General features: G+C 39.9%; 1 protein-coding gene and 1 long non-coding RNA gene across 4 annotated transcripts in view; one reads left to right on the forward strand and one right to left on the reverse strand.

The window, feature by feature from the left end:
• The window catches only part of LOC125453193 (stAR-related lipid transfer protein 13-like), a 464,022-nt gene that overhangs the window by 104,765 nt on the left and 345,702 nt on the right, over positions 1-13,555 (reverse strand). The window lies entirely within an intron of this gene.
• Positions 833-13,555, forward strand: part of LOC125453194 (uncharacterized) — a 31,671-nt gene continuing 18,948 nt past the window's right edge. Inside the window, exons 1-2 of the long non-coding RNA XR_007247719.2 lie at positions 833-983; positions 6,154-6,229. This is a non-coding gene — a long non-coding RNA (uncharacterized LOC125453194). The remainder of the gene's footprint in view (positions 984-6,153; positions 6,230-13,555) is intronic.

Genomic DNA, 13,555 nt, shown 5'->3' on the forward strand with positions numbered 1-13,555 from the left:
TGCTTTTAGAATTTTAGAGCCCTAAGATGTATTCTTGCAGCCAAACATTTGAAGTTCCTGTGGTAAAACTAGCTTCATGCGCAAGTAGCATGACTGAAACTGCGGCCTGATGTTCCAAAGGCTTAGTCAGAGCAACTCAGTTACCTTGTTTGAATTCTGTTCCCCACCTCAAACTTATTTCTTCGCTGCTTTTTCAAAACATGAAAAAAAGTACAAAAAAAAATCACATTTTTTGTAAGTGGATGGCTTGTCAAACAAAGACTGCTCTCTTCATTAGCACACTTTACATTCAAGGATCTTCTTCCTACCACAGCGTGTGTTTTCGCTAACACAAAGTGCGATATCTTGGTTTCAAATGTTACCTCATGGGAGTGAGCATTGAAACTATAAATGTGCCTTGATTCCAACATTCAGATTAAATCTCAGTCACTTTTGAAGAACAGTGCAAAAAGACAAAGAGATCCCTGTTTTGATAGTTTTATGGTACAAAAACTATTAATAAATAGCATCACTGTTTCTTTGAAGCCGAGGAATTCTAGATTTGTCCAAAAGAATCGCGTCCTAGTGAATTTGCAAGTGGGGATCACATGTTAGTGAATATTACTGGACAGGCTTCAATACAACACAGAACAAAAGCTGAAGATAGGTCAGAAATTACAGATTCATTTTAGAAATATCACAGGAAATTACTAAGGAAAAGCATTAAAAGCCTTTGAATGGCACATTCATTTTCTAACAGAGGCGGCAGTGTTTTCAGAGCAACCAAGCATTTGCTTGGTTTGTGCTGTGCCCATTAGCTCATCACTGAAATTCTTTCCCCGATGAAGTCAGCAACGTGTGCTGTTCACACAGCTGGGGGGCAGGGTTTTGAGTGCTGGGGGAATCTGGCTCACACATGTAACTTCAAAAGGATCACTGCATGAACTCCACCAATAACTCAGAGGTGAATAACTGCACTCAGACATTCCAACACTCTCAAAAAGGTAATTATTTTCACGTGACAGTTTCAATGTCCCCACCAGATCAATATATCATGCTGCTTTCTTTTCAACAAATTGTTAAAATGAGAAGAGGAGGGGGGAATGGCACATTCTGGTTGGAAAACATTTAGTGATGAATGGGAATCTTGTACTGGATGAATTATAGGCTAATTTACATTGATTTGAAAACCATCAAGAAGGGTAATTTATTTAAATATTCTTCTAAGTACACATGCCTAGGTTTTCCTGCCGAGCGCAAATCGCCAGAGGGAAGCGTGGTGGGGTTTGATTTGCACCTAAAGGGATGGACAAAGTACTGACTTGCCAAATTTGTTGCTATCTGTTATGTATTATTAGCAGTGGTATTCCTGCTGGTGTTTGAGAATTTGCTGCTGAGGTAATAGATCTGTGTAATAGCTGTAGCTGCAGGATTCCAATTTTGACTCCAGTTTAAAAGGGGAAGGCTGTAGAGGCACAAACAGCGTATGCAGCTCCTCGGGCAGGTTGTTACAGTCAACCAGCTCACTCAGTGCTCATTATGCTAAAGTCACTAATTAATTTTAATTAAAATTTGTGTACTGCGGGTAGTAATTTTGATTGTTTCCTGGTAATGTGCCCAGTGTCACTATTCAAACAATTTGAATTGTCCAGTATTGTGGAGGATCCTCTGCACATTTAACCATGTTTTACTGAGGCAGAAGAAACAAGAAATAATTGCTGGGTGAGGCAGCACTTTTTTTAACAAAACAATTCACTCATGAAATGACAGTCACTGGCTGGCCAACATTTATTGCTTGGTCCTAGTTGCCCCTGAGAAGGTGGTGAGCTGCCTTCTTGAACAGCTGAAGGCTACATGCTGGAAGGAGACTCGTGTCATTAGAGACTGAATTGTAGAATTCTGACTCAATGACAGTGAAGAAACAGTGATTTTTTTCAAATCAGGATCGTGGATGGCTTGTAAGGGAACTTCTACCTGGGGGAGGTGATGGCTGAGTGGTACTATCACCAGACTGTTAATCCAGAAACTCAGCTAATGGCCTGGTAACTGAGTTCAAATCCCACTCCAGCAGAATTCAATTTTAAAAAAAAAAAGCACAGAACTAAAAATCTCCTGATGATGAAGAAACCATTGTCAGTTGATGGAAAAACCCATCTGGCACACTCATGTCCTTTAGGCCAAGAAAATCTGCCATCCTCATTTGGTCTGGGCTGCATGTGACTAAAACCACAGCAACATGATTGATTCTCAACTGCCCTCGAAATGCCTAGCAAGCCACTCAGTGCTATCAATTGCTACATCACAAGGTTCATTTAAATACACCCACTGTATTTAGTTAATCATTTCTGGCACCTGAATGCAAGGGCTGGGACCACCTGCTCACTTCTTCTGGTGCCATATATAGCTTCAAGATTATTTTAAGAAATGCCTTTGTTAGCAGGCCACCAACCCCTTGCTGTTCTGCAATTTCCTCCAAGCATCAATATGATAGCGTGATGGAACCAACAGGCTGCTTTTAGCTGACCAACCGGCATTCATATAATCCTTCCAGCACAAAGACCCAATGAAGAATTTTGCAGAGAGACAGTGACATAATGGTAATGCCACTTGTCTAGTAATTCGGAACCCCAGCCTAAAGACCTTTGGACATGTTTGAATCCTACCACAGTGAAAATGTGAACACAATGAATAAAATCTAGAATAGAAAGCTAGCCTAATGGTGAACCCGTGTCAATGGTCGTAAAATATCTTCTTCACTCTAATACCCTTTAGGGAAGGAAATCTGTTCTCACATGCTTTGGCTTACACGCTATTGTGGGCCTATAGCAAAAGTGCTTGTTTGATTCTCCAGGCCATTCCAATCACTTCAAGGCAACTAGGAAAAGGTAATAAATGGTGGCCAAGCCCACTCTCCATGAATAAATAAACATACCACCTCCTTTGTATCATTGCCCACCTCAGTGCATCTGTTAATTACTCATCGTGCATGCCTCTGTTACTCCTCACCTGTCTCCCAATTCTTTCCCAGCTGACAATCTCAGTTTCTGCCCTCCATCAACGGCAGCTCACCCAAATCAGTTACCATACCCTTTTCTTTATCAAGTCCTATACACTCACTATCCCTGTCTTAACGGTCCCAAAAGAAATTCCTTCCCTAAATTCCATTTCAAATTCTTGTTCTTGTGATTAAATTACTACATGGCCTCATCTCTCCATATCTCGAACCTTTAACTCGCTACTTCCTTGTAACTTGCGAAAAGAACTATCATGCTAATTATTCCTATTTCCTACAAAAGATGTTTTCATGGCCCTTCCAAACAACTTGTCAATTTGCTGACTGTGATTAGTAATTGTCATCAGCTTCATGTTGCAAATTTTACCCAATTACATAAGCTCTCTATATTAGTGGATCCAATCTTCTGTGCATTCCCACTCACCTAAATGATTACAAGCCTCCAAATTATCCACATTTGTCTCAAACGTTTAACAAACTTAACTTTATTTCTTAAAAATAATTCATTGAATGATGGCATTGCTGGCTAGGCCAGCATCTATTGCCCAATGCTAATTGTCCATTGGGTAGTTTAAGTGTCAACCACTTTGCCATGGGTCTGGAATCACATGTAGGCCAAATCAAGTAAGGATGACAGTTTCCTTCCCTTAAGGGCATTAATGAACCAGGTAGGTTTCTCTGACAAATATATAATAGACTCATGGTCATTATTAGACTCTAGATTCCGGATTTTTATTGAATTAAAATTCCACCATCTGCCAAGGCAGGAATGGAAGCAAGGTTCCCAAGACATTACCTTGGTCTTTGGGCTACAAGGTCCAGGTTCAAGTCTAAGTCCTACATGTCATAATATGTCTGAAAAGGTTGATTAAAAATACCTCTAAAGGGGAATGAATCTGGATGATCCAAAAAAAAAAGAGTTCTAAATGAGTGTAGCTCCAAAGATGAATTTGGCTATAATCACCTCCAACTGGCATAAATTGCCAGTCTCACCATGAACATGTTACTTGTGAGAAATATGGATAATATTGTCATAGAAGCTAAATTGTGTCCCTAACTCATTATCTGGGAAACCTCACTGTTAAAGGCAGGAAATGTTGGTTCACCAATATTAACATGCCTCACAAAGCCAGTGCAAAATGTACCCCAGAATGTTTATGTTTAATACAGAGCAGGTAAGGAAGCTTGACAGTTACCAAACTTGAGCTGGACCAATAAATCTGGTGGACACATTGACTGAGCAGGAGTTATGTGGCTGGATAGGGTTTCCAGCGAAATATTTGCCAGTTTGGATGTAGACTAGGATACAGAAAACTATAAAAAGGTTTAAAAGAAATCTAATATTGAAATCATTTACTAAAGAGAAAGAGTTTAATTTTCATTGCATCCTGCAGTTTGAATCTTTAATGAATCATCAGCCAAAGTAACATTAGCATCTCAGCTAGTGGCACAAAGTTAAGGAGACAAATGACAACCAGAAGTGCCCCACCATTTGTGGGACTTCCAAGAACAGAGGGACTGTGGGACAAGAGAAATGTTGCTGCATATTTCACGCAGGTCTGATGATGGATTCTAATGATACAATGGAAAGTGGAAATGGTCGGTAAGGGTCCAAAGGAAGTCAGAGGACAGCATGAACACCCCTTTGGATGTTATGTAGTGGTAACTCAGCTGGTGCAGCATCTTCATCAAGGTGGTGTATTTGCTGTCACCAGAGTTGAGGTAGACAAGTGGTGCTGAATGTACAGATTCTGCAGCTGGGTCTGGTCAGGAGCAGGGGGAAAGAGAAGAGACCCTCCACAATAACCTGGATGGTGTGCTCCACACCATCCTGTCATGCTGTGCGCAACTGGGGCAGTCAATGAGGTGATGTCATAAATGCCGAGGAGAAAAGGGGAATGCAAGCAGTCAACTGTGTGGAAGGTCAAGGGCATTGTGTTGGAGAAAGCTGTCCTCCTGCTTGGTTTAGCTTAGCTGCTTTGGGTGCTATAATGCAGACAGGTCCGAAGTGACACCCACTTTCAGTAGATCCTGGTACAGAAGATCATCATGGACTGCCAAGGTAAAAAAGTGTCATTTGGTTTGCACTGTTGGGGCGAACGGTAGTCTCTATTCATTTTGATGTTCCTTTTGTCAGATGGCAAGAAAAGATCATGTTTGTACTTGTCTAAATATTTGTATGTATATTGTTCTTCCCTACCGGACAATGCCAAGATGCAGATGACCACTGGGATTTGGTGAACAAAAAAAAGAGTAGAGGAGACTCAGACAGGATCTTCAGAGGGATGTATCTAAGGACAGGTATAGTGTGTGGTCTAGTAGTTAAACAGTGATAAAGGGGCATGAGAATGGCGTCGTACACGAGAGAGTGTCAGTCACACTGGCTATGTGCCGTGGATAGTATGTGTGTTGCTATATCGTTACTTTGGTGGTGAGTAGCTATGCTGGAGTACGAGTGCTTGTCTAGGTCCACAATAGCCTCTCAAAGATAGTGGGAGCACAAAGGATGGTGATCTTTCTGTATATATCCAGTGAATGGTGAGTTCTTCTGGAATGTTCTTCTGGAATGGCACATGCCAAGATGGGCTAGAATTGGAATTGAGGGATACCATGGGGGCAGAGTAGGTAGAAAATGAGGTGCATTTGGTAAGGTACATGCAAAATCTTGCTAAGATGCAGTGAGAATATGGCCCAAAAAAAAAACCTTTGCACTTGCACTTAGGCAAGAGAAGTATAATCCAGCCCCAGATGAATCATACAGAAGTATTAGTGCCGTTTCTCTAATCAACATTCATTTATGCATCTAGAAACTAAAAAAAATTGAAAGATTATATTTTGGATTGGCAATACTAGATATTTTCCCTCCCACTAAGTTTCCAATTTGTATAAACATTTGAGAATTACATCTGTAGTGTCCAATGCAATTAGCAGGATAACAATAAAATTTGCATTTTATAGTACTACGAGGAACTGTTGAACTTGGAATAAGGCTCACCTTGGTACAAGTGAGACTAGGGTTTGCTCAATATAGGGGATGTCGTCAACTTTTCCTATGCTAAAAATACATAAAATTTTATAGTATTTCATCAATTCATTTGCTTTTCTAAAGAGTGATGCAGTATAATGTACCAGTGAGTTGCGTGTGTTGTTCTATTTCCCAGTGAACGCCCAAAGGAATGCTGTACTGCACCCACACCAACATCATTCCTGTCTGAACCTGTTGGTAAAGGTGAAAAGGTAAACTATTTTTTCTTACACATTTACAGATTCAGCATGCAGGACAGACCACACTGAACTGTGTTTTTAGGGACAAATATCAAGCAATGGTAATACCCAAGGCCAATCCAGACAGGAATGCTCCATTAAAAATATGAAAAAAAATTAACAAAGCTGATTTAGGTAATTTACTATTTTGTGGTCTGCATAGAGGAGAAGTTTCAGATTGTTTCTCAATTTTAAATAGATGAATTGCTAAAATAAATTATCTAATATTACTGCATGCTTTTCATATTTAACACAGCCTAAGTGAAAAAATGTTTTTGCTACAATTAGTGGTTAAACAACTTTGGAATGAAGCATGGCTGATTGATACAGGAACTTACAAATATATCTTGAATATATTGCACTAACCACTAGAGTCTGTCATCCGGACTTAAATTAGTTCACAGTCTAAAGGCTCTTATGTGGTTTTGTTGGAGGATCAGGTACAAGGCCATTCATATTAGTTAACAAGTTATTTCTCCCAACCCCACTAGAAAAAAGTTAGATGCTGGAGAAACAGTGCATTTTGTGCCCACCATTTTAGCCATTGGGCCATGACTCCCAGGCATAAGATGTAGTGGATAGATGGATGTTCAATATCTGGCACAATGCAAATCCTTGGACATTGGATCCCTCTCCCTAGAGACTGGGAGGTTGGTGTAGATATGCTAGTTCCCTGTGCTTGAGGATTTCAAGCAGTGTAGCAGCAGCACCTGCAGTTTTGCTCATCAAGCAAATCAGCAGAGTTGCTAATCCTGTGTGGTGAGTATGATAACCAGCTCTGACATGCCTGGCAGGCCTTTTGTGGTATCTGTAGCTGCCTCGGCAAGGATGGTTTTGCCATTGTACATATCAACGTAGCCTTCCAGTCATCTTTCCAACTATTTACTGCAGTCAGCGATAAACAACCAGGTCTTTGCCTTTGATAGTGCAGTTTGTTTTGTTGATGTTGCTGAGCCTTTTTGGATCTCTTTACACATGGCTCTAGCATGTGTGTCAAAGCATTTCTGAATACACTGCAAAGTTGCAATCTGTTGTTTTTGGCACATTCCCTAGCAGTCTTCTGGATTTGTCTTCAAGCAGATCTTGGTGCATTCAACGTCCTGTCACTCAGAACGGTCTTGTAATTAATGAGAATAGACTGTTGGCTTCTCTGACAGTGATCTCAGCTTTGCTCCATTCTTCCTTCCCATACACAGAGTGATATCATAAATGGTATGTTCCATTCCTCCTTTCACTCTATTTGTGTATGCTGGAGGGCACTTGTTCACCAGATTCAAGGAACTGTTGACTTATCTGAGTGAGCAATTCTGCTGAGCTTAATACAAGGTCAACATTTCTGCTGGGATTTAAAAACGTCAAGGGTAACATTCTAACATCATGGAGTGATCCTCACCACAGTCATCGGTGTGGTAGCTGTGTATGAGGATGCCCTTCAGGGACTGAGACCCTGCACAAAGGCAACTGCAGTATTTTCAACAAATATGAATGCACCTGCCTGCAGAACACTGTGGGCAAGTATTTGCAGCACTGCCCTCAGATTCCAGATCTTGGTTGAACACAGCTAAATCCCAGAGGGGCTTCAACAGCTGCAAAATAAATATTGTGAACAAAGACGACCACTATATTTGACTTCATTGATTTCTTCAAGATGTTCAACCACATTAGCAGAGATGGTCTACTTAAGCTGCTGGGGAAAGAAAATTTTACTGTTTGCCAAAGCCACTGAATGTGATCTCTTCCCATGACAAAATGGTGTGCAATGTCAGCGCTGACAGGGAAATCAATTTTGAGTCTATTACAGAGTGCAAGAGTATGTTAGCCAAAAATGTTAAAAATTCAAAATGTTATTTCAGCTATTATAAAAATGGAAAGACGTAACAAAGCAAGTGTTGGTCGTATGGAAAGTGAGCCTTGGGGAATCATAATGGAGGACATAAATAGATGAATTGAATTGATATTTTGCATTAGGCTTTGGTCAGAAAAGATACGAGTAACATACCGAACACAGCTATAAATCAGGAAATGAAAGAGGGAGGAAGGCAAGAAAAAACAAAAAAGTACAATTACCAAGAAAGTAGCACTGATTAAATTGTTGGAATGGAGACTTGACAAGTCCCTGGGTCCTGATGGACTTCATTCTTGGATATTAAAAGCAGTAGATCATGAGACAGTTGATGCATTAATTTTGGAAAATTAAAAACAATTAGATTGGAAGGTGGTCCCTCTAGAATGGAAAAAAGCTAGGAATAAAAGCCTTTATTCAAAAAAATGGAAGGAGGAAAAAAATAGGAAACTAAAGACCAGTTAGCTCAACATCTGTCATAGGGAAAATATTAGAATCTATCATCGAATACATCATAACAGGACACTTGGATAAGTTCAAGGTAATTAGGCTGAGTCAACATGATTATGTCAAAGAGAAATCATGTTTAATTTATTTGTTGGAGTTCCTTGAAAAAAATCAACTTGGGTTGTGGATAAAGGGGAACCAAAGGACGCATCGTCCAGAGATTTCCAGAAGGCATTTGATAAGGTGCCACAACAGATGTTATTGTGGAAAATAAAGGCAGATAGAGTAGGAGGTAACATAACTGGCTTGAATAGAGCTGCTAACATTAAGCAAAGAGGTGGAAGAATGGATCTTTTTCAGGCTGGCAAGATGTCACGAGTAATGAGCCATACGGATTGGTGCTAGGGCTTCAATTCTTTTGAAAACATAAAAAAACAGAAGTATGGTAGCCACATTTTCTAAGGACGATAGGTAGAAAAAGGAGTTGTGAAGAGCACGTAAAAGAGCTGACAAAAGGGTTAAAGATAGATTAAGTGAGTAGGCAAAGATCTAACAAATCAAATGCAATGTGAGAAAATGTGAAATTGTCCATTTTGACAGGAAAAAAAGCAGAAAAAATTAGCTAAATGATTAGAGGTCGTGGAGCTGCGAGATTGGAATTTCCTAGTGTATGATTTATGTGAGTTATTATGCAAGTAATCAAAAAAGCACCGGGAGCACTGCGTACTATACTGGTCATAGGATGTTAATGCATTGGAAGTAGGTCAGATATGGTTTATTGAATAAATGACTGCTGACTGTCTTATGAGCAAAAGTCAAACTTGCTAGGCATGTGTCCTCTGGGAGTTTGAGCAAGTCCAAATTGACTTAATTGAAACATAAAAGATCCTGAGGGGGTTTGATCCAGTGGACGTTGAAAGGATGTTTCCTTCTGAGTGAGTCTAGAATAAGGAGCAGTAGTTTAAAAATAAGGAATTGCCCACATAAGGCAGAGATGTCTCTGAGATGTTTGTTTTTATGGTAATACCTTCTCTGTTACCATCACTGAGAGACAGTAAGAACTGTTGATGCTGGAGTCGGAGATGACAGTGTGGAGCTTGAGGAGCACAGTAGGCCAGGCAGCATCAGAGGAGCAGGAAAGCTGACGTTTCAGGTTGGGACCCTCCTTCTGAAGTTCCAACCTGAAACAACATTCCCGTTCCTCTGATGCTGCCTGGCCTGCTGCGCTCTTCCAGCTCCACACTTATCTCAAACGGCACTGAGACTAGCTTTCAATTACAAATATTATTAAGGGAATTTTAAGTTCCATCAGCAGTCTTTTTGGGATTTGAACCCATGAGAGCATAGTTTCAAGATCACCAGGTCAGTGACAGAAATTAACAATGCATCAAAAAGATGCACTTGTGAAATCCAAACTAAAAGAGAGAGTCCAAACAACAGCAACTTTAAGAGAATAGCAAAGCGAGAGTCAAACCAAGCCTACATCCTCAGCTCATTCCTCGACAGTGGTGAGATCAGGATAACATAGCCTAGGCAGCAGAAATGGCTGAACAGTTTCCATGTTCACTGTCTCAGACATGCTGAATATCTCCAGACAAACCAGGGTCCCTGGCTCAGAAGTTATGATCATGCTAATTACATCAGCACACACTCGTTGCTAATATCTGTGCAGCTTGGCCACATCCATTGTTGCACAAATGTACAGTGAAAGGAGCTGTGGCCTCCTTGCTCTGGCACTTAAAACAGCACCCGCAAGTCAGATAGGAGGGTGACAAACATTGACACTGACAAGTGGGAGACAGCTTCTGATGGCTGTGACTTCTGGTGAGTGCAGAAAGCAGAAACAAAGACCTCATCTGGCTGAGAAGGCAACCCAATGGAAAGAAAAGCCAAAAAATCAGGCATTTCAGCTCAGTGTATTTCTTGGCAATAAATATAGCAACAATTGCCATACCAGAGTGAGGATTCATGAGTTACTCAAACTATTTAAAACAGTTGACCAGCTGGGCACAAACCATCCTATGTGACAGAAACGGCCTTCATAATATGGTTAATGAGTTCTACAGGAATTTCTGAAGGACAAATGCATAATGCTGCTATAAATACATGACCCTTCTTGATGCTTCAATTAGCTGGCATCATTTGATGTACTGACCTTGAATATTTGGCTGAAGACTGAATGTGTTCTAAGAATGGCACACAGAATGGATTTAGAAACTCCAAATTCATTCACTTTAATACTAATTGATTATTTACTTATGACTATAAAGGCAATGTGGCTGTGACTAAATCGGGATTTTACCAAAATGTGTAAAATGATGTCCCTTGCTGTGATAAAATTTGTTACATATACATCTTCAAGCTCATTAATCGCAACACTGCCCCACATAAGTCTTTTTCCTCTGCTATTCCCCAGTTTCCTCCCATCACTTGAACAGTACACTTTCAGAAAGAGTACCTTTTGGTATCTCACTTAAGAAATTATTTTGTGTGTATGTACCTAATTTGTGAACTTAGAGCAGCCTACTTTTAAAAGTAGCCATCGATTCAATCCCGAAATCACTTTTTGACTAATTGGTTGCCCCGCCTCTTCATACACACATGGACACCGGTCAGTTTTATTTCCATAATTCAATTCATCTCATCTCCAAATAATGCGGAAATAAAGAAACAAAATGTTTTTGATGTCTATTGTTTGTATTTTTAAAATCAGTCGACAAAAGTAAACAGCATATTTATGAATCACTGTCAAATTAAGTGCCCAAGCATGTTGGTGCTATTTCAATGATCAGTTAATCCTAAAATTATACATAATCAGCGAGGATGCTTTTAATCTGGGGAAAATTTTGTAAAATAAATTTAATAGTCTGACAATATTAATTAGATTGCACAAAGATATAAATAATTGAAGGACTAAAAACAGACTGTCAAGCAAATAAGGAGCAATGATGACTAATAGCAACAAGAATGGCATTGGATGCTCATCTGTTCATACGTCAGTCTGAACACGAGTACAGCAAGATATTTACTTGATATAAAGAATCATGCTAACTTTCTAGGAGTTTCCTGCAGATTATATTCAATACTTCATTAAATTTGAAAGAAGGCATGACCTTAAAAATAGAATTAATTCAGAAACAAAAATATTCCTAAATTGAGAAAACAAATGCAATTTATACAGAATGATCTTAAATGGTTAAATCACAGTTCCAAGACGGTTTAAAAAAACAAAAAAAAGACGATGCAATGCATTGCCATGAGTTGACGTAAATGATGGGACTGGGGCCGTTATCTACTACAATGTTTATCAATCCTCCAGAGGGAGGATATAAAAACCAAAAATGCAATTTGGGATTTATTGCAGTTCCATTCAGGGAGCTTAAGATTTTAAGCTTCCTCTTGCTTTTGAAGCTGATGACGAGGTTCAGTTCCCACTTCAGAGTGGTGGCAATAAGACCACACCTAAAGGGATTCAAATACTCAAGTACCTCATTAGACAGGCAAGCACAGAGCTAGGAAATCTCAACATGATTTGTAAGGATGAAATACCAAGTAAAAGCAGGAATTCATGCAATATAATTTACCCTTTTTTGAAAAGAAAAATTGAAAGCCACAATTTTTCATATTTATATAAAGAATGCATTATATGTTACGATTGTCATATCAGTACTTTCTAAGCAGAATTGTATTAGACATCCAGCAAGGCCAATTTGCTGCATCATTTATACAGATTTCAGGCATTGAGGCGAAATTCTCACTTGGGAGTGGTGAGCTGCTTATTAAGGAGGATTATTGCTTGTAACAACCTTAGTAACTGCACATCTCACCTTGTTAATATGCAGCTAAACGCACGCCATATCCACCGAAACTGGACTCTGGCATGTGCCGCAGCCTCAAGAGAGCCCTCACGGCACATTTAATATCATTTAAAGATGTACTGAAACATGTGGCAGCACCTTGTCCTTGTTGCAGCATTACAATGCGTGTTGATGCAGGACATTGTGCTCTCAGGGCTATGCTGTATTCTCACGGGCCATAAGCGGGTTGCAGCTCTAGGCTCTTCACTTGCTCCCTTACTGCTTATCACTCCATGCCATGATCAATGCTCACATCCCTGCCTTGTCTTTTTATACCTCAGCTAGAGATACCAGTCTCTCAATACTGTTGAATTACCTTACCATTTAGCACCAAGGTAGAGCAAGGAAGCTCATTATGGTTGTCCTCAGTCAAGACTAGGGAGTTTTCAAAGAGTTTTTTGGAGGAAGCCTATAACCTGCTGGGATTTCCAGGTCCTTGTCCACAAAAACAGGGCACCAGATTTTCTTTATGTGCCACATCCAAGGCAAATACCAGATCTGTGCAGGGCAGCTCCAGAATTATACTCCTTGTCTGGGTGCAGAACAGCCTTCTAAAGATAGCAGTGACACCAGGAATTCTGGTAAATTCAGGGATACCCTGACAGTGTATGGGGTGTGGCAAATGGGGCGAGAATCGGATGAAAGGGATGCCATTGGGGTGGGGTTGGTAGTTATTGAGCCGAGTTTGGTAAGAAACAGGCACAAGATCTCACTAAGCCTCCAGTGAGGAACTCCCCCCACAAAAACTAAGTTATTCAAAAAAGGCTCAGTCAGTATGCCAGCAATTCAAGTGTTGTTCTGCAGAATGAAGAGGAGTAAGTCCCCAATATTCACAATATTAATGACTTGGTTCATCCTGTTAGAATGGAGATCAGCGATTCTAATAATTAGAATTGGAATGGCACAACACCTAGAGCAAGATGCTAAATAAATCCTACAAACAAAAAAATTCATACCCTCTATGATTGCTGTGTAGGAAGAGAATTAGTGAAAATGGGCCAGTAGATGGAAAAGCCAAATAAGTGAAAGACTAGAAAGTACTTCAGAAAAAAAAAGTCTTTAACAAGCAGATGAAAATAGCCCAATAGCATTTTTGTCACCAGTTTTACAGCCTGCTTGATGGTTTGTGCCTCAAAGTTCAGAGGGTGTTCT

Source organism: Stegostoma tigrinum, chromosome 6 (genome assembly GCF_030684315.1).
Source record: "Stegostoma tigrinum isolate sSteTig4 chromosome 6, sSteTig4.hap1, whole genome shotgun sequence".
Classification (NCBI taxonomy): Eukaryota; Metazoa; Chordata; class Chondrichthyes; order Orectolobiformes; family Stegostomatidae; genus Stegostoma; species Stegostoma tigrinum.